Consider the following 21647-nt stretch of genomic DNA (forward strand, 5'->3'; position numbering starts at 1 on the left):
ACACACACCCTAACCTCCCAACATACATGTGCACACACTAACACACACCCTAACCTCCCAACATACATGTGCACACACTAACACACACCCTAACCTCCCAACATACATGTGCACACGTTTACACACACCCCCTAACCTCCCAACATGCATGTGCGCACACTAACACACACACACACCCTAACCTCCCAACATGCATGTGCGCACACTAACACACACACCCTAACCTCCCAACATGCATGTGCACACACTCACATTCACACACTCTTCACCTTCACAACTCCTGAAAGTCTGACAAGACCCACCCCTTCTGTGACACTCCACTGCTGGATCAGATCCCTCATCCCCACTCCCTAGGCACCCAAATCCTTATCCCACGGCACAGTAATTACCTAAATACACATCAGTACCCTCCCCCAACAGCTGAGCTCCTGGAGGAAGGGGTCTCTCTCTCTCTCTCTCTGTCAAAAATAAAAAACATCTCCTTGGGTGAGGATTAAAAATAATTGTTACCTTTGCATTGCAATTTTGTATCAATCACTGGCACTAAAGCTGAGTCCTTGAACTCAGTCCTTGACACAGAAAAGGGTGTTCCAAACCATTTTGAAAGGGCTGAAAACCCTGGCTGTAGAAGTTAAGCCACAAAGCACAGAAGTGAATAATAACATAAATAATATGTTCAAAGATTAACACTGTGATGTTTAATCATTAGAAACCCACTTGAGAGCTTACATATAGCTGCTCCGCCTGTTGTTCAGCTAACCTACTTTGCTTTGACAATTTTCTTCTCCCTGGTTTTCTGATAAACCAGGAATACATCTGAAATACACTGTGACACAGCCGATGCCTGGGGATGTGAGCAGGAGCAAGCTCAGTCCTGTCCTTCCTTCAGGTGTGTACTGACCCACAGGAGACAGAGCGGGGAACAGGACTCAGATCCTCGGAGGAGCAATTCTGCCAACCCTAGTAAGGACGCCCGCCCCCACCCCCCCCCCCCACCCCCACACACACACACACACAAAGTGGGGCTTCGTAACTGGTTTGTTTTGGGCTGAATTCTGAGGGCAACGTACAGTTTCCGCTGAAGTTCTCTTCCAGATTCTCTGTTTGGCATTACAAGTTCTGAGGCCGTGCTGCTGCTGGGAGAAGGGCCAGCACGACTTTGGCCGCAGGTAATGTGACCTGGTTTAAGATTACACCAGTGAGGGCAGCCTCAGCCGTTAGGACTCTGTGGCTGGCAGTTAAGGTTTAAGCAGCTTCCTTTGTTGCTGCCAACTCGGGTTACTGGTGTCCTGCCTTACCCTCATTTCCTGCCGGGGAAAATATTCTAGCGAAAAGGGCCCTATCACTTACCTTCCTATTGAATTCCTAATAAGAAATTTAAGAAAACTACAAAAAGGGTTGAGAAAAGTAATGCATCTGCTAATGTGAAAAACAAAAAGAAGTTCATTTCCATTCTCTCTACCTCTCATCTCACCTCAAATTCCCTTCTGCACACACAGGGAAGTAGATTTCTAAATTCTGGTTATAAAGGTATTTATTAAGCCAAATAACTTAGATATACTGATGGGAAAACAAATTTCAACATAAAAATTGATTTAATGTGAACTGACTCCTCACATTCTTGGTATTTTTATGCATATTCATTGATGAACAGAAAAAGATGCAAATTCACAAGGTAATGAGGACGGAAGTGCCCTGGGGGGCGGGAACCCTCTGGGAGGGGCAGGGGAGCCAGCTGGGAAGGAAGCCACGGCTGGGGACCTGCTGACCTTGAGGAGATGACCAGCCGCAGGGTCTCCTCCCTTAACTCAAGGTCAAAGCGGGAGCTCAAGGAGCAGAGGCCAGCAGGGCTCAGGGGCACGTGCCACAAGTGCTCAGGCAAGGCTGTGACCCTCACAGCAGGGGAAGCAGCTCCAACTGTGTGCCCACAAAACGCACCATCCCAGCTGGAACACCGCTGGTGCCAGGGGCTGGGTGACCGTGTCACCTGGGCCTGTGCTGAGGTCACAAGGCCTCCTGCTTGCTCTGGGGTTCCTGCAATAAATAACCCGGGAGGAGGAAGGGAGAGGGGCAGGAGGGGCGAGATCACACTCTTCACGGGTTGACTTCTGCAGACTTGCCCTGCTGCACCCACGCTGAGTGCCTGAGACCCACGGCTGTATTTTTTGGACGATGGGGAATCTGTTTCCCTTTTTCCAATCCCCTAATTCAGGGGTCCTCAAACTACGGCCTGCAGGCCACATGCAAATACAAATATTGTATTTGTTCCCGTTTTGTTTTTTTACTTCAAAATAAGATATTTGCAGTGTGCACAGGAATTTGTTCATAGTTTTTTTTTTAAAACTATAGTCCGGCCCTCCAACGGTCTGAGGGACAGTGAACTGGCCCCCTGTTAAAAAAGTTTGAGGACCCCTGCCCTAATTGCTACATCAGTATCTTATCTACTAGGAATCCCAGGGAACACCCCTGCCCCCGTTAGCTCAGTATACAAACACAAATGCGTTGCAAGAAGAACATGCAAAATAAGGTGTGGGGCCTCATTCTCCAGCTCCCCCACCTGCAGGACCTCTGAAGTACCTGAACACAGACCTAAATTCACCTGTCACCCAGGTGCTTAGGACATGCAGGAGATGACCCAGTTACAGACACGCTCCTTCCAGGGAGACAGGGCACAGACACAGAGGTGAGGACCGGAATTCGCACCTCACTTCCACCAGCAATACCTTATACAGACACCACCCGCAAGCGATAGTGCCCCGACTCAAATCAAACTCAGTCCAGGTACAAGGGTGTCTGCGCGGAGCCAGGGCCGGGCCCTCCCGGCCGGGAAACCATGGGTGGGCACTGAAGCTCCAGGCACCTTGGTTTCCTCATCTGTGAAATGGGATCCCAATACCCTCACCTCTCAGAACTGACTAATAAACAGCGCCTAGAACAGGAACGATTATTACTGCTGCCATCTGAGGAAGCAGTTTATTCTCAGATGCATGCATTTGACAGGGGCTTTAATAGATGAATGTGGGGAGATTTTGCCCATTTACCTGCAATTACTGCATTCTACAAGGAGATGCATTTTGACTCAGAAAGAAAAAAAAAGAATATAACTGAGACATGCAGTCATTGTCAAAGGCCACAAAAAATACTTTTAAAAATCAGCACAGTCATGGCAGATTAACCTTGGCAACTTCCTTCTCCCGGGACTGACTATAAATAATTTAAGGAACCAAAGACTTCTCTTCAGAAATCAGAACACTCGTCTGCCTGAGAGGCCCCACAGTGTATCCCCAGCCGTGTCACACTCGCACAGGGCACCCACCCGCACCCGAGCACCAGGCCCTGCTGGCCTGCTCCCACCCAGGGAAAGGGGCAAGTCAGAATACAATTAATTAGAAAAGGCACGGAGAAGCCAAAAGCCACCTGAAGGGAACGGATCTTTTTGGAAGGGATCCCAGCTCGTCTCACTAAAATGGTGGCAACAGAACCTTCAGTAACCTCAGAAGGGCTCCCTTCCTGACATCCTTCCACCTCGCGCCCCTCGGTTGTCAGCAGCCTGTCCACTGGTGTAAGAATCCGCTCCTCCTGCCCTGAGGAGCATTTCAGCCACAATATTCCTGGCCGCGTTCCCAGCCAGGACTGGAGTTTGCTCTTGACCCCAGGATCTGGTGGCGATGCCAGGACGGGCTGGTTTGCTGCCCGGAGGGAAAAGGGCAGCTGGCTCCGGGGCCAGGCCCTCCACCTGCACGTACCCTGTGTCCAGGAAGTCTAACTCCAGGAGGAGGTCACACTCTGCCTCTATGACGCTACCTGGCTCAGGCCCGAGACCAGAAGGCACAGACAGCCCACACGGTCCTCCATCCTTATCTCTCATTCAGTCGCTGTCTTTAATATACGATCATCTCTCATTTTAATAGATGAACAAGAGCAAACAGGATTTTCCTACTCTGACTAGACACGTGGTACACACTGAAATGTTCAAAAAGATGCTGGCTATGCCCTGGCCGGTGTTGGTCAGTAGTTAGAGAGTTGGCCCATGCACCAAAGGGTTGGAGGTTCAATTCCAGGTCAAGGGCACACACTTAGGTTGCAGGTTTGATCTCCGGTCTGGTCGGGGATCCTGCAGGAGGCAACCAATCTATGTGTCTCTCTCACATCAATGTCTCAATGTCTCTACCCTCCTCCCCCTTACACTCTCTCTAAAAAAGCAATGGAAAAAATATACTCGAATGAGGATTAAAATAAAAAGATGCTGGCCTTTGTACATACAGGGTTCCAAGTTGCCACACCCTCAGCCCACTCTGGTGAAGGCAGAATTCATTCGCAAATAAGTTTTTTAAACCACACTGTCTTCCTTCTTCGTTTCTGTGACAACAAGCCCAGATGGTCCTGTGGAAGCTCACAGCATGATATCAGTCCCTCTGCAATGGCAGCAGCTCAAAACCTTCGAGCAGGAGGACAGGTGGGTGCTATTATAGTAAATAACTTCTAAGAGCCCTGGTGGCTTTAAAAATTCAATGATTCACTTTATGGTAAAATAAGAAGGCTTTTAAATCAATTTTTCTAATTCTCTCAGCTACTAAAGGACAGCCCAAGCAAAAGAGACTTAGAAGGGAACGTGGCTGTCCTGCACGAAGGAGCGGTGTGTGCATGACATGCGCGTGTCTGAAACCAGCATCCGATTTCAGGACCAGAACACTGCCAGCACCCCAGCAGCCTTCTCCACACCCCTGATGGTACCCACCTCCAGCTCCAGACATAACCCCAGGCTGACTTTCAGAACAACCATTTGCTTGCTTTTTTTGTTAATATATTTCTATTGATTTCAGAGAGAAAGGGAGAGGGAGAGAGAGAGAGAAACATCAATGATGAGAGAGAATCATTGATCGGCTACCTCCTGCATGCCCCCTACTGGAGATCGAGCCTGCAACCCGGGCATGTGCCCTTGACCGGACCCTTCAGTCCACAGGCCGGCGCTCTTTCCACTGAGCCAAACTGGCCAGAGCTGCTTGCTTTTCTTTATAGTTGTGCCATTTATGACTCTACTAATACACAATACTACTTCATTTGTCTTTAGCTTCAGAGGAATGTAATATACTACAGCATTCTCTCTGACGTGCATCTGGTTGGATGGTTAATCTACACTGATGGGCATGCTGAGCGGTATTTAATGCTCTGCTCTATGGCTCTTCCACAAACCTGTTCGTGCAATCTTGCTAACGGACATTTGCTAATTATAAGTGATGCTGCCGTGACCAGCCTTGTCCACGTATCGCAGAGCACACTTCCAGGGCCTTCCCAGCCTGGGTCGGAGTGTATGCACCTCCAAGTTTACGAGGTGAGACCGCATGGCTTTCCCAAACCCTCCCTGGAGCCTGCATGGCTGTCAGATGAGTCTAGGTCGGTGGTCGGCAAACCACGGCTCGCGAGCCACATACGGTTCTTTGGCCCCTTGAGTGTGGCTCTTCCACAAGATACCACGTGCAGGCGCACACGTACAGTGCGATTGAAACTTCGTGACCCATGCACAGAAATTGGTATTTTGTGGAAGAGCCACACTCGAGAGGCCAAAGAGCCGCATGTGGCTCGCGAGCCACGGTTTCCAGAGCCACAGTTTGCCGACCACTGGCTAGGTATTTAAGGAGGCAACCGTTCGGTAAGTTTTACCAAAATGAGTTGAAGAAGAAAACAAAAACAAGCATATCAATGGGCAAGAGATTAGTCTGAGATTAATTTGGAGTTCTAACCTCTGAGCTAACAGAACAATACACCAGATCCTCACATTTCACCCTGAAGCTCTGACCCTGAGAGAACAGGATACCCCAGATGTTTCCCCTGCTATTTCTATCTCAACTGAGTTCCCCTAAGAGTTCCTCCTATTTAAAACTCCACACGCGCAACTGCCAGAAAGGAACTGCTCGGAGACCTGGGCAGAAACGCCATCTCTAACCTCCGAATGGCCTGCGCTCTAAAGCTCTGTTAGTAAATCCTCCATTACTCAAGTTCAGGAATGGGTCTCCCCAAAGACATCATGCTATAGACCAATCTTAGGGTCTCAGGGGTTCCCTCAAAAGCCTATTTAATACACAATAACTCGTCTCTGCTACTAGCGTGGGTTGGAGCAGAGACAGGGAGGAGGAGAAGGGGAGGCCAAAGGCACCCACCTTCCTGCCATTAGGGAGGATGGGCCCAGGCAAAAGACAGAGGCCGGCTCAGGCCTCCTGCCCAGGCTCCTCCCCTCAGCCCACCAGGCGCTAGCACAGCAAGCAGGGCACAAGGCTCTGGTCTCCAGACCCCCCCGACACGCTTAAAACTGAGTATCCAAAGAGCTGTGGTTTTGTGGGTCCTTCCTCTCCCCTACTGATTCTATCTGTATGAGACTTAGATACCTAATATGGATACTGACCACATTACAATGAAAACTGAAAACGTTTAAAATAATAATTTCTTTAAAGGTAATGATATACCCATTACACGTTAACAGTAATACTTTCTATTTAAAATATCAGTATTTTCAAAACTAATCAGGAAGAAGGCTGGCCCGTTTCCCATTGGGAGACTGGCTCTGACGGGATTCTCACATCCGCTCGGTCGTGATGTCACAGGCCACCCAGCCGTGAGAAGACGTCACTCCGCACAGTGGGAAGAATGAGGGTGAGAAAAGCGAAGACTATACAGCAGCTCCCTGAATAACATAATTGGTTCAACATCGTTTGGTTACATCACTGATGGCACACCTTAGGAACTTAACTCTTTTCTATCAATTACCCGACAGTAAAATTGGCTTCGTTGTACTAGTACATTGTTTTGCTTAAAGTCCCAAACCTATCCACATTAACTGAGGACGCAGTGTATTTACCTCCTGTGGAAACAGCTCTAATTCAGTTCTTGAGGAGCAAACAGGTCCTGGAACCACACTTTGAGAACCACTGCCCTAAAGCAATACCCTCAAATGATTTTGCTCGAGAATCCCATCACCAAAGAATTTTACTACATGCCGTCAATTATGCTTTAGATATACTATTGTTCTAGCATATTACATATCCCCAAATAGACACCTGGAAATGATAAGCTATAAATAAAAAGCTGTAAGAAGCTTCTGACATTTTCTTTCACCCCCTGCTTTGGCGAATGCAGAGCTCATCCTCCCTGGAATCAGCATTTCCTTTTCTTCAGCCAAGTCCTTCTGAGCTGCCACGGGAAAGGCCGTGATATGACAGGGCAGTGTGCACCATTCACTAAAAATCGTGCTGATACAGAAAGTGTGTCCTTGATCAAATAAATGCTACTCCTGATTTGGGGGCCAGGCTCTGCAGTGAGAGAAATGGGACAGTGTATATGGCTGAACCCCAAGCCGAAGAGCCCCGAGTGTGCAGGCCAGTCTTGCAGGAGTCTGCCCAGGTCAGCTCCCCCACTCTGCACCTGCTCCCCCCTCCCCAGGAGCCTGGAGGGAACAGGGAAGGCTGCACACCTGTCCAGGGGCAGAACCTCTTCCCTCTGCTCCCCTGGCAACGCGACAGGGGCATCCGCCTGGCTTACAAAGTAAACAAAGTAAAACCTCTACTGGTTTATATTCAGCAACCCAATCGGAGCGGAGTAATCCAGATCTGGAAGGAAGCTTTAGCAGTGGTTCTTAACCTTCTGGCCCTTTAAATACAGTTCCTCATGTTGTGACCCAACCATAAAATTATTTTTGTTGCTACTTCATCACTGTAATGTTGCTACTGTTATGAATCATAATGTAAATATCTGATATGCAGGATGGTCTTAGGCGACCCGTGTGAAAGGCTCGTTCGACCGCCAAAGGGGTCACAACCCACAGGTTGAGAACCCCTGCTTTAGAGTCATGTTGAAGGAATGGTTCCATCAATCCTTGCGCGCTCCTGTCATCTTCTGTTATTCCTGTGAGCGATGACAACAGAAAGCGCAGGTGTCCCTGAGAGCTGCACCTTGGAACAGGCCCTACGTCAAGAGCAGAGGTGAGTCCCTCAGGGACACAGGTGAGGCCACCTGAAGAAGCCCGCCAGCAGCAGGCTAATGATGAATAAGCCAGTCTGCTTAAGTCTGGGCGGAGAAGGTGGGCTGAGGGCAGGCAGTCGGTGAGGCAGCCCGGCTCGGGCTTACGCAGTGGCGGGTGGAGTGGTGAGAAGGGACCAGAAGGGAATGACCACAAACGGAAAAGCAATTAGATCTGTCAACTGACGTGATGGAAAAGCAACGGCCCTGACATACTGGAAACGTCTCCACAGACTCTGGCGCAAAAGATGCTTAATTTTTAATGAGACAAAATCTTGAACAAGACACAAAATTACCACAACTGAGTATTCAGTCAGAAAGTGACCTTCTCCTTTCGTAAACAAGTATAAGCAAAGCCAAACTGGTGTTTATTTATATCTCAATGTCTCATTGCACAGGATCTGGCTAAAGCTAAAGGCGCGATGGCTCAGGAAGGGCATCTTCCCAGGGTGGCTCCTTCAGAAGCCTGTGCTAAGGCCGCACTGTCATCTCACAGATGGGCCAATGAAATCCAGGGCCAGGTGCCCCATCCCCATAACCAGGACCACACACCCAGTGGACAGTGGCTTGGCCACTGTGCCTGTTCCCAAGTGCCCTGCTCGCCTCAAGTCCTGGACCTCAGCCCACCCTCTCACCCAACCGGCACTTCTCTTTGCCAAGAAAAGCCAAGTTGTACGCTAGATTTTCTTCCCTTCCACGCCCAACCAGCTCTACTGCTAACTTCCCTGCTGATTTCCGAGAAGAAAGAGACTCAGTCTTTCCTCGAATAATTTCCCTCGGATCCCTTGGCTTCTGTTGGCACCTGCTTCATTTATTGATTAGATCACTCCCACCCCAACCCCTCACCCCTGCAGATGGATTCAAGGCCCCAGCTGTCCAGTGCAGGGACCATCCCCACCTCCCAGCTGCTGCAAGGTTTCAGAGGTGACACCAACAGAACACGAAAATCTGCTTAGTAATGGTGCTCTGTGCACGTCAGCTCAACAAATCAGAGGGCCCCGCACCTCTGCTCCCTGCGGCCAGTCCTGAGCCTGCACTGCCTACAGGGAGTGACGCCGCCAGGCTCGGGTGCAGCCCTTGGCCACACATCCCAGGTGTGACGAGAGCGGCACAGACCAGTGCTCCTCTCAATCTCCCATCACCTCCATCTCCAAATTCTCCAAGTGATAAGGCACTTCCAGAATCCGGGATTAAGGTGCTCTGATTTTTAGTTATACCGGAATTAAGCTCTGTCCCTTTAAGTGCAATCCATAAATGCTGGTCTAAATTAGTGCTGACAGAGCTTAACAACAGGTTCCCAGAGGCATGGGGCCCCCTCGATCAAGGAAACCTTGTAAGTCCTTAAATAGCACAGGTCTCAGCACCTCACCACTGCAATGACATCACCCAGAAAGCCAGGCACACGGTGCAAAGCTGTCTCAGTGTCATTAAGCCTGAATGGCTGGGGACCCGCACACCCAGGGACTCTTAACCACTGGTGAAAGAATCACTGGGCCTGCTTGAGGAGAAGAAAGGCTCCAAACCGAATCTTTTGTTTAAATAATTTTTTTTTTTTAATCCCTGGGGTCAAATGCAACACGCTGCCCTAGCCTGGCTCTCTCTTCACAACAGCCCACATCCCTGGCCGTGGGTGCTGGGTTTCAGAAACTGTGGGTGAATCTAAGGAGCCAATGCAGGAAAGCGTTTCACCCAGAGCTCAAGAAATGGGGGTGCCGTCCACTGCAGTGACTGCACAGCTGCTACTGCCCTAAGTCAACAGGATGGAGTGACAACCACAGCGGAAGGGCAGCCAAAGGCAGCTCGTGCGGTTAAAGATGTCCTTCCACGCATACGCAGCTGAGCACCGCAGCTTTCCTGTTCAGCGCTCTGTGTACAGGCTCAGCGAGCTGCTGCCAGAACTCAGAGAAAGCCGTGGAGGAAAGGGAAAGCCAGAGCTGTGAGCTTTCACCCTCTAATAAATAGGTAAGTGGTTGCTAATGGCAACAGTCTCCCTCCCCCAATTTTAAGTCTGTGCACACACAGCCTCCATGGCCCTCCACAACATGCTACGCTGGTCATGTTTCTGTAAAAAAAAAAAAGTCACCCATGGAACATGCAGGCACACGTGTGTATAAAGAGGTGTGTGCACAGCCTTGCAGGGAGGAGTGAGGCACTGCAAAAGGAATGCGATTTAATTCCAAATGCACAGTCCTTCCAAGCTGATAAGGAGCTGGCAGCGCAGAGGTATCCGTGTGAAGACAGTGACGGCATGCTTATGCCACGTGGCTGCGGTGGAAAAGATTACATCATCTCCTTTGTGCAAAGATGAGCTGCGGGGGAAGCAACTGCTCGCTAGTTTAAGCGCCACACGGGGCTGCGCTACAGTTGGCTGCAGTTTCTGAGTGACAATCGCCCTTATTTCTCCTTTGTGTCAAAAATAAAACATGCCCCAAAGACGATAAAATCATGTAGCATGGATTCTCTAACAAATTCATAGTCACCGTTTCCCTGCGCTTTCTGAAGCACACAGTTTCTTAACAGGAAAATTCCAAAAACTGGGAAGGGAAAATAGACCTTTTTATGAACTAGGTAAGAAAATCGGCAGAACATTCATTCATTCATTCCAGACCCACTCGGTGCAAGGTGGCATATTACGGACTTACACCTGGTCGCCACATTCTCTCCCACCCTGAGCTGGAGCTGCTCTGGGCGTCAGGGAACTCTGTTCTCCACTCCTTTTAAAATGATCCTATTAAACAGGCCAGCCAGGAGTCCGCTCAGAATGGCATTATTGCCCAGAACCCTGCTCAACAAATGTGTCCTGTGAGCAAACGTCTGTCCTTCTTCACCTTCCCTGAACCTCATCCTCAGCTTTGCAACAAAGTACTGTGGCAAGGGTCTGTCCAGCTGTTGACCTCGACACATGCAAATTCAACTTACACAAAGGAACAAATGAAAGCCCCAACCACATGAACACACTCTCCACCCATAAGTCCCTCCTCTAAAGCCCAGACAGTTCAGCTGTTTTTCAAGCCAAAGTAATAATGAAGGTGTCCTCCTCACCCCAGCCCACCCCCACCCCCACCCCGCCCCCGCCTTTGTAAATGGTCTTGGCCAGAGTGATGGGCAGTCAGCACAGGGGCCAGCCTCTCTGAGGGCTGCCTGTGATCAGCTTCAGAGGGATGGCTCTAGGACCCAGAAACCCGCTGAGCCAGAAGTCTTTTCCCACCTTTCCACTTGCAGGTCTGCTTTACCAGCAAGACCATTTCCACGTCTCTGCCCATGTCCACTGCCTTCTTCCATGCAGAAGCCACACACCCACCTCTGAGAAACACCACACAGCTCAACCTGCAGAATACATGTTTGTGGGTGTGCGTCCCATAAAAACTCCACCAGGAAATCCAGTGAATTTCCCAAAACCATTTTCAAATTATCAAGAATTTTTTCAATAACTTTAATTTCTAAGTTACCCTATAAGAATGAACTCCTTTAAAGACTTTAATTTTGTGCTCGCTTCGGCAGCACATATACTAAAATTGGAACGATACAGAGAAGATTAGCATGGCCCCTGTATAAGGATGACTCGCAAATTCGTGAAGCATTCCATATTAAAAAAAAAAACCAGACTTTAATTTTTTTATCATAACAGGGTACACCCAAATAAAACTGTTCACTTAAATTTGAAAACAACTAAATTGCATAGTATTAGAATTTTTCATAATTCAGACTGATCTTCCCTAGAATTCCCAGGTTTATATCCACATACAAAACAAAGGATGAAGGCAGCAGAGCCCAAATCCCTACTGTGACAGTCACGGGACATTCCCGCGTCCTGAACTTGGCTCAGACTGGGGCAGAGGGGGAAGTGCCCCTGCATCCTAACAACAGACGGCAGGCACAACTGCAAGGCCTCCGGGGAGGCCTCCAGCCCAGCGCGCCCCGGTGCTGCTCCCAGCTCTGCGGGCCAGGGAAAGAGAGAGGGCTGCAAAGACAGTAGCCGGCTCTTTCCAGTTTGGGAGGGCACACGTACGCTGGTGTGGCCAAAGGGACCCAGGAGAGAGGCAGGAAGACAGCCCGACAGGCCAGAGGGCCCCGCAGAGGGCCGGAGTGGGGTGCACCCCCAGGGGGAGGTCTGGAGGGACATGTGAAAAGGTCACCAGGATGTGCAGGGACAGACGCAGGGAGAGGAAAGCTAAATTTAAGTTTTAAATTTAAGAGAAGTAAGGTATCAAAACTTTAATACTGTTGATCCTGAAACTAAGTTACATTTTATTTTTCTGTTTTAAAAAGGCGTCCTGTTTGTTTTGAACTTTTGCCTTCTGATTTAAATTGTTTCAAAGACAATTTATAAATAAAAGAAATGGTTTAAGTTGAGAGGAGAAGTAAAATTTACAAGGGATTTAAGCAAATCAAGGGGCTGGATAATGTTTTCCTCCATTATATCATTAACTAAGTTACTTTCCAGAAAGATCAAGCCATATTTAATGCACACTCTAGACCAGCGGTTCTCAACCTGTGGATCGCGACCCCTTTGGGGGTCAAACGACCCTTTCACAGGGGTCGCCTAAGACCATCGGAAAACACATATATAATTACATATTGTTTTTTGTGATTAATCACTATGCTTTAATTATGTTCAATTTGTAACAATGAAAATACATCCTGCATATCAGATATTTACATGACGATTCATAACAGCAGCAAAATTACAGTTATGAAGTAGCAACGAAAATAATTTTATGGTTGGGGGTCACCACAACATGAGGAACTGTATTAAAGGGTCGCGGCATTGGGAAGGTTGAGAACCACTGCTCTAGACCTAAGTAGCTTCAATCTTTACCTGTTTGGAATGTAGGCACCATATCCTCAAAACTCAAAATAAGCCATCTAATCCCACAGCCTCATTGAACTGAAATGGCGACCATTTGACTAATGGGCTTTAGGGAGGTCAACCCGCTGGATGGCAGGGTGACAACAAAACCACGGGCCACCAGTAGGCTGGATTCTGAAGCACCAGCTCGCTCTTCGGCACTCGCTCTGCTCAATGACTTCTGTGTGCATGGGGGTGGGGGGGGGGGGTGGGGGGGGGAGTGGGGGGGTCTGCCACAGAGGCTGCGGACCCGCACAGAGAAGCCCTTCCACGAGGCATCGCCCATTCACGGCGGCAGAGTTGTCACCAGCTTGGCCCTATGTACGCCATCATTAAGCAGTGACAAGCACGGCTCTTAAGAAAACAAGATTTTTGTTAGCAGCTGCCTCAAAAATAATCTAAGCCTTTCTTTTCTTAATCTAAAGGTGGAGGAGGGGAGGGAAGGAACGGCAAACACAGCCCTGATTAAGAAGTTGTCATTGCAGAAAAGACCGAGCCATTTGAAAACTGTACACTGACCCTATCATACACATTCAAAAAGAATGTTCCAGCTGAAATAAGACCCTTCGGTGAAAGGAGGGCTCAGAGATCTGGGATGCACTCATGTAGAAATTATGCCAGCATTTGACAGGTGCAAAGGAGCTTTCACAATAACCTAAGTGCCCTGGACAACTGGACACACCACAGAACTGCGACGTTAAAAGTTGAGAAGGGTAGAACGATTACAAGGGAAAACATTAGGCATGCTTCATCACAACACGTGCTCTCTTTTCACTCACCCCAAAGACTCACTAGCTTTTTCAAACTTTCTGTCAGCTATACTTTAGCGTTTGCTGCAGGGAATTTTGTACATGTAGCTCTCCACGTTAACATAACACATGCCCAAACCTCATCCGCCCTGTGCTCCCTGCAACCTCACTATGCGAGCAGGACCCCACCCGCACCCACCAGGAATCTCCCCTCCCTGCACTGACAGAGGGAGCAGTGCAGTCCCGGCTACTGCTCAGGGTGCTTGGTGAGCTTCGCTGGGGGACAGTGTGGCCCCAGGGGCCATCGGGACTTCGGGTCTATCTAAGGATTACTGCTTCTTTTCTCTGACGTTGTTAACATTATAATTCAGCGAAATGACAGGGTAAGTCGATTTCTAGGGCCTGGCCTTTTCTACGAGGTTTGCCCCGTTTAGGGCAGACACAGCCAAACCCTAAGTCAGAACTCCTGTTCATTTCTATCCCGAATGCTGCGAATTCAGAAGGAAATCTCAACTTCAGTGTCTTCCCGAAACGCAACTTCAAATGCAAAACAGCCATCTTTACAAAAAACAGGTTGTCTTTTTTACAGTATTAGGATCTACTTACATGAAAGCAACATCCACCCCCATGTTACCAAAGCATTCTATTCAAAGACCTTAAAGTTTTTCCATGATGTTTATTTTCCTTATTGTAACTAAGGGACCAAAAGTATAAAATGCCAATCAACTCACGTCCATCAGGTAGTGGCTGAGCAGCAGCCAACCAGACCCCGTGCAGGATCTGAGGCACCCCTCCCTAAGAGGGACCCTCTGCACCCCCTGCCCAGCTGCACATGGGGTGTCAGTGTTAGCATGCTAGCTGGATTGCTGAACAGCAAGCGGAAAGCTCAGATGAGGCCTTTGCTATTTTTCTAGAAAATAGCCTCTATTTGATGAATTAGGAAGCTCGAGGCTCCTGGCACGCCCATACCGAAAACTGATCAAACAAGAAAAAAAACTAATGAAAAATATACACAATTAAGGGAAAAAACTGCCAGCCTACAAAAGTCAATGTGGTCTTTTAATGCACTTAATTATTTTCACGGCACGTTTTCCTTATTCAATGTATGAGAAAAGCAAATACTGGGGGGAAAAGACTTGGCTGATAGCCTCCTTCTGAATCATTTAAAAAAAAAAAAAAAACTTAGGCCCTAACCGGTTTGGCTCAGTGGATAGAGTGTCGGTCTGCGGACTGGAAGGTCCCAGGTTCGATTCCGGTCAAGGGCATGTACCTTGGTTGCAGAACAGCTGATCGATGTTTCTAACTCTCTATCCCTCTCCCTTCTTCTCTCTAAAAATTCAATAAAATATATTTAAAAAATTCAGAGAACTACATTCATTACATACCTACATATATACATATACATACATACATACATATATATATACATATACATATACATATATATATGCCTAAGCGACCGTCCGACCAGTAGCTATGACACACAATGACCACCAGGGAGCAGATGCTCAGCGCAGGAACTGCCGAGCTGCAGTGACTAGGCAGCTGTGATTCTTGGGTGATGCACCCGAAACCAGAGAGGAGGGAGCCTGATTCTGGGGTGTGTCACCCGAGAACCACCCTTTCGCAATCCAGGACCCCTCGGGGGATGTCAGCGAGCCGGTTTCGGCCCGATCCCCGCAGGCCAGGCCTCTAGTAAGATATAATGTTTTCTCGTTATCATCTCTATTTGAAGTATATCTTCCCAAAAATCATTTTCTAACTTAAGAGACTCTCATAATAAAAGTGGCTATACGAACAGGCAGGTTCGTGGAAACTTTTTAAAATCGAATCCCACAAAGAAAAATCAACCAAGGACACTATAAGCTAAAAACAACTCGGTAGGAGTGAGGGAAAAGTTTACTAGCATTAGGGAATATAAACTTAAATCAAAATTAAATTAAACTTTAAAAAAAAAAAAAACCACTCCATTCCTCAGCTATGGGCTGAACATTGAGAGCAGGAGGATACATGGGAATGAAGAGGAAAGGGAGAATGACAGCAAAACATGAAGGAAGACAGAGGAGCCCGAAGAGCCTGAAGTAAGACCCCTCAGGAAGAAGGGCGTGGGGGCGCCCATCACCCCACCCCACCCTCCCCGCTCCTCCTGAGCCCCTCAGCTGGGGGTGGGGGAAGAGTCTCCACCCCAGACCTGCTGGCTTGCCCACGTGGCCGAGTGGGGGGCTCCCCCGCTTGCTCACCACTGCTGTGTCTGTTCGGAAAGTCTCCGCTGCTGGGACTTACTGGCAGCATGTAATTCACCTCCCCCAGCAGAGAGGGAACTTAGAGGGGGTGGGGCCGGTGTTTCCCATTTCTGCTTTATTTTCCAACAATCAATACACTCCATGGTGGGAATTCAAGGGATCAAAGAGCAGATAAAACAAGTATCCACTTGGGAAAGAGTGTGGATACAAAACCAGAAACCGCTCTATGCCTCTTGTGAAGATTCCCCTTATGGGAATCTCTATCACCTTTAATAATATTTTTAATTACAAAAATGAGAAAACTTTAGGTTTGCACAGGATGGTCTCTTTTGTGTTTTATGTTTGACAACTTTATTCGATGTACAAGTTTTACTACATACATGATACATATATTCACATTCTAAGCCCATAGTAATGTAACGGAGAAAAGAACTCGCTACGGGTCAGCTGAAAACACCAATGAGAACAGCAGCATGTGGTGAAGACCAAGGAGTAAGACCACACTGCCTGAGTTCCAAACCTGCCTTTGCCCTTTAGGAGCTGCGTGGCCTGCGGTGAGTCATTTAACTCCTCTGCATCTCCGTTTCCGTATCTCTAAAACACTGCGTCCACCTTGTAGTGCTGTAGTGGCCGTCAGAGTTCATACAAGTCAAGGTTTAAACCAATGCCTGGTATACACTAAGACCCGTAAGTGACCATGGTTGTTGTGGTGGTTGTTATTTAGAATGCTGTTAAAATAATATTTTCTTTTCATTTTAGTAAAAATTATAACACCCAAATATATTGCTACAAAAACTGTTCCAAGCTACCCATAAAAATATAGTGTGTCCAATGTTCGGCAGTGACAGGCTACACGGCTGATACAACTGGACTATCTAATGTGTAAAACTAGAAGCCAGTATGATTAGAGAGAGTGTCTGGGGAGGGAGTGAAGAAGACAGACCTAAAGGAGCAAATGGTGTTTCAGGTCATAAAGTACTGCTTTGCCTCCTTTAAACTGTGTTATTTAAAATGAAATAAAATGTGAAGAACGCTACAGAGTTTTAGAGCTGAAAGTGTCTCTGTATCCACAACAATATAAATAGGTTACAATAGGAATGGAGTTCCAATTGCATTAGAAGCTCTCATGACTTTTTTGAAGTGCACAGTCTTAGTTAGTGACCGCTCGCAGGTTCTATCTACCCTCCTAGGCTGCTCCCATGGTGTCCGGTAAAGAAAACCCTAATTGAGTTATTGGTTTTACGAGGCAGATTTTATGAGCACACTAAACGATCCCTAAAAAAATTACAAAATCTTCTGCCTGCTCTGTAATTCTACTGCTTTCCCAAAATCAATATCATTTGATTCCCTATCGTGACATAAGGCAAATTTATGGTGTTCAAAGGATAATTACCTAACTATGAATTTGAATATGTATGAGAAAGCCCCCCCAAAAGGCCTACATTTGCAGTTAAAATGAGAGAAAGGTATTTGGAAAATACTCTTCTTTAAATAAAACCCCCAAATTGTTTCAGAGATATTCACCAAAAAAAAAAACAACAAAAAACAATCAAAGTGGCATTTCTGTTTCTTTCAGCGTATTCAATGCACTGCTATTACCTTAAGAAATTATCATTGGTATTTTTTAAAATATATTTTAATGATTTCAGAGAGGGAGAGGAAGAGGGAGAGGGAGAGGGAGAGGGGAGAGAGGGAGAGGGGAGAGAGGGAGAGGGGAGAGAGGGAGAGGGGAGAGAGGGAGAGGGGAGAGAGGGAGAGGGGAGAGAGGGAGAGGGGAGAGAGGGAGAGGGGAGAGAGGGAGAGGGGAGAGAGGGAGAGGGGAGAGAGGGAGAGGGGAGAGAGGGAGAGGGGAGAGAGGGAGAGGGGAGAGAGGGAGAGGGAGAGGGAGAGGGAGAGGGAGAGGGAGAGGGAGAGGGGAGAGAGGGAGAGGGGAGAGAGGGAGAGGGGGGAGAGGGAGAGGAGGGAGAGGGAGAGGGAGAGGGAGAGGGAGAGGGAGAGGGAGAGGGAGAGGGAGAGGGAGAGGGAGAGGGAGAGGGAGAGGGAGAGGGAGAGGGAGAGGGAGAGGGAGATAGAAACATCAATGCTAAGAGAGAATCACTGACCAGCTGCCTCCTGCACGCCCCCTACTGGGGATCGAGTCTGCAACCCAGGCATGTGCCCTGACTGGGCATCAAACCGTGACCTCCTGGTCCCTAGGTCAACACTCAACCACTGAGCCATGCGAGCTAGACTATCATTGGTATTTTAATCACTCAGGCACTCTATGGACCAAAGGACTATTGTTAAAAACTTGTTTCACAATACATGAGAAATATTATAAATTTCAAACCTTTATCTATTATATTAAAAAATAGGTTTTGTCAACAGCTTTAATGAAGAAATCCCATCTTGCCCCGGCCAGTTCGATTTGGGTCAGGGCACATGCCTGGTTTGTGGGCTCAATCCCTAGTAGGGGGTGTGCAGGAGTCAGGCTACAGTCGTTTCCCTCTCACATCACATGATCTCTCTCTCTCTCTCTCTCTCTCTCTCTCTCTCTCTCTCCCTCTCTCTCTCTCTCTCTCTCTCTCTCTCTCTCTCTCTAAAATGCAATAAAAATATTTTTTAAAGGGAAAAACAAGAAATCCCATCTTGATAATAAAAATAAAAAAGAAAGTAGGTAGAAAAATTGAAGCTTAATATCCTTTCAAATTCAAACCAATTGGTAGATCTGCAGAATTTTATCAGATAATGATGACTGGGGTCCTGTTGTCTATGACTTCGTATAACATGGACTTTTCCGCCTTCAGTAAACTGTCAGTAGTCTTTCCTGTCTGAAAGGCCTCCCTTCCCCAGGGAAGGCATGCAGGCTGCCTCCTGTGTCAGAGCACGTGGCAGGCAAGCCCCCTCCGTACAGCTGAAAGGGTTTTGGAAAATGTCTGGCTGGTTAACAGATGCTTGGCTTGGATTTCCTCCCAAATATGTTTTTAATGCTGATAATGCTTAAATGCAACTGTTCACAGCAAGGGAAAGAGTGAGGGGAACGAAAACCTGCTGTTATGTACAAAAAGGGGGACAGCCTCAAGATACCAGCTTGGCTAACACTGTACAGTGATTTTCACACACAGAATCCATCAGTCGTTCCCAATCATCTTGTCACCGGAACGCCTTTGTCTTCGATTGTCCCCACTGAGCTCATGATTTGAAAGTCTCCCTACTGGACTGCATGGAGTAGAAATAACTGACCCCATTTTTATAAATCACTTATCAGCTAGAATAAACCAATGTAACCACACTGTATTCATAACAGCAAGTACACTTCAGGCTTTACTTAGTTACCAAAGCCTTCTTCCAAAAACCTGTATGATTCCCATTAATTTTATTATTATTTGAAAACTTATTACTCACAGACTAAAGACAAAATCCTGCAAAATAGCAAAATACAGGCTGCAAAGTAAGGAAAGAAGGTACAGCTGGAGAGACAGGAAAACCTAAAGAACATTTTAGATGGAAGATGGAGTCCTCGGGATCAATTTATAAATTATGTGTCAATTCCTTCAAAATCAAGAAAACACTCCTGCTCCCATCATGGTCCCCTTCCCCGAACCCCCACCCCCTGAAGCATACTTCTTTTTTAAAATATATATATTTTATTGATTTTTTACAGAGAGGAAGGGAGAGGGAGAGAGTTAGAAACATCGATGAGAGAGAAACATCAATCAGCTGCCTCCTGCACACCCCCTACTAGGGATGTGCCCGCAACTAAGATACATGCCCTTGACCGGAATCGAACCTGGGACCCTTCAGTCCGCAGGCCGACGCTCTATTCACTGAGCCAAACCGGTTAGGGCTGGAACATGCTTCTTTTAAGGCCAGTTCATGAAGCCTTTCCTAGAGATGGGGGGAATGCTGTTCCCTTAGACCCCATACAGTTCCCTATCCATCTTTAGTGGTTGCTGAACTGAACTTTGTATTTCCATTATGAAGTCCACAGTCACTTATGTTCCTGTACTGTCCCCTCCACACAATACGAAGGCAGACAATGATGGGAAGAATGTGTGTTTGCACAGTTGGCTCAGCCTGATCAGAATTCAGTTCTGCACCTGGGTGGCCTTTGGTCTCCGAGTCTGTGAAATGGGTGATGGCACCTGATGAAGTCAGTGAAGATTCAATAGGAAGTCAATGACCAATCAAACTCCCAGTTAATGGAAGTCAGTTATGTGCTTACTGATTATGTGAACAACATCTCAACATATCCAAGGATCTGGGGGGAGTAGGTTAGGGGGTGGGGTGGGATGACTATTTCTCCCATGTCATTGTGCCTAAGACCCAAACTTTTGGACCCAGGAAAGCTGTCATTGTAGATTGAATCACTGCATATAATTCTTATTCTGTACATTTCAACTAAGTATAGGAGGAGGAGGAGGAGGAGGTACATTTTGAAAGACACCCACAAAAGCACCAGGAAAGGCTGGGGCACGTGGGTTGGAAGAAGTCTAAATTGCTAACCAGAATAGAAAGCTACAAAGTAACTGTTAGACTTTCTATCAAAAACAAATATGTAAGCATAATGTCAGAATGCCATTTATATATTCTGGGACTATCCCCGTTAATTTAATATTTCAATTCTTATTATTTTTTAAATTTGATTATATAGCCACCATGGGCATTCTGCTCTATACTTCAAGCCCATGCCCAACAATGTCAGATTACATGTGACCTCCTACCATCCTGTATGAAAATACGGCCCAAATGTAGCATTATCACCGGCATCACCATGAACTGGCAACTCTCCTAATTCTACGAAGCGCATGTTTTTATACCCACCTTCCACGATAACGGAGGTTTTCAGGGGCTCATTAACTAGCAGAGGTGCCAGAGCTGGAGGACATGAGACCAGGGACCTCTCCGCATTATGCAGCCCCGTGCAGACAGAGCGGAAAATATCAGGGTCGTGCCCCAGTCTCATTACAAAACTACACCCAAGACTTCACTTTAGGGACCACTTTATGAATCAAAGGAAAAAAGAAGCACAAAAAGGTAAAGAAAATGGACAAAGACTGAATTCTGTTTTTAACACAGTCCTGATGATATGCACTTGGAGCATCAAGGAGGCAGGGCGCCTGCACCTAGGCCACGTGGTGACAGAGCTGCCGCCAGGAACCAGTCACAAACATGGTAGGACAACGTGGCTTCCAGTTTACTCTGCACTGCAACAGGGAAGGGACCCTGTCGCGGACATTATAAATGTCTTCCAGTATTGAGCAGGATAGTTTAAAAGCTCAAATTGGCATTAAAGAAAACACTGAAATGTTTTGGTTTTTTTAAAATATATTTTATTGATTCTTTACAGAGAGGAAGGGAGAGGGACAGAGAGCCAGAAACATCCATCAGCTTCCTCCTGCACAACTCCAACTGGGGATGTGCCCGCAACCAAGGTACATGCCCCTGACCAGAATCGAAGCTGGGACCCTTTAGTCTGCAGGCCGACGCTCCATCCACTGAGCCAAACCGGTCAGGGCTGAAATGTTTTTCATCACCTAGTTACTTCTTACTCACAGAGTCCTCCCAGGCATGCAGGGAGCCAGTTCATCCACAAAACCTGCCGTACCCTCCAGAAACAGGAGCACTGTGCATTTTTCCAGCTTCTACTTCTATTTACATCAACATCTATTAACAACAAATCTGACCCAAAATCAACTTCCTCACATGTAAATCACTCCATATCTCTAACTTAATCGGAGCATTATAGTCACTTTTAAATTCATAGAAAATAAAAAGGGAAACGTATCTTACTTAGCTCTTCTCCATGCCCAGTTT

The 21647-nt window shown here is 47.2% G+C and overlaps 1 protein-coding gene and 1 non-coding gene across 9 annotated transcripts in view; one reads left to right on the forward strand and one right to left on the reverse strand.

The window, feature by feature from the left end:
• TRIO (trio Rho guanine nucleotide exchange factor) overlaps positions 1-21647 on the reverse strand; it is a 314559-nt gene that overhangs the window by 216266 nt on the left and 76646 nt on the right. The window lies entirely within an intron of this gene.
• LOC132233886 (U6 spliceosomal RNA) lies at positions 11496-11602 on the forward strand. Its single transcript, XR_009452740.1, has one exon. It is a non-coding gene; the product is annotated as a U6 spliceosomal RNA (small nuclear RNA).

This window comes from Myotis daubentonii, chromosome 4 (genome assembly GCF_963259705.1).
Source record: "Myotis daubentonii chromosome 4, mMyoDau2.1, whole genome shotgun sequence".
NCBI lineage: Eukaryota > Metazoa > Chordata > Mammalia > Chiroptera > Vespertilionidae > Myotis > Myotis daubentonii.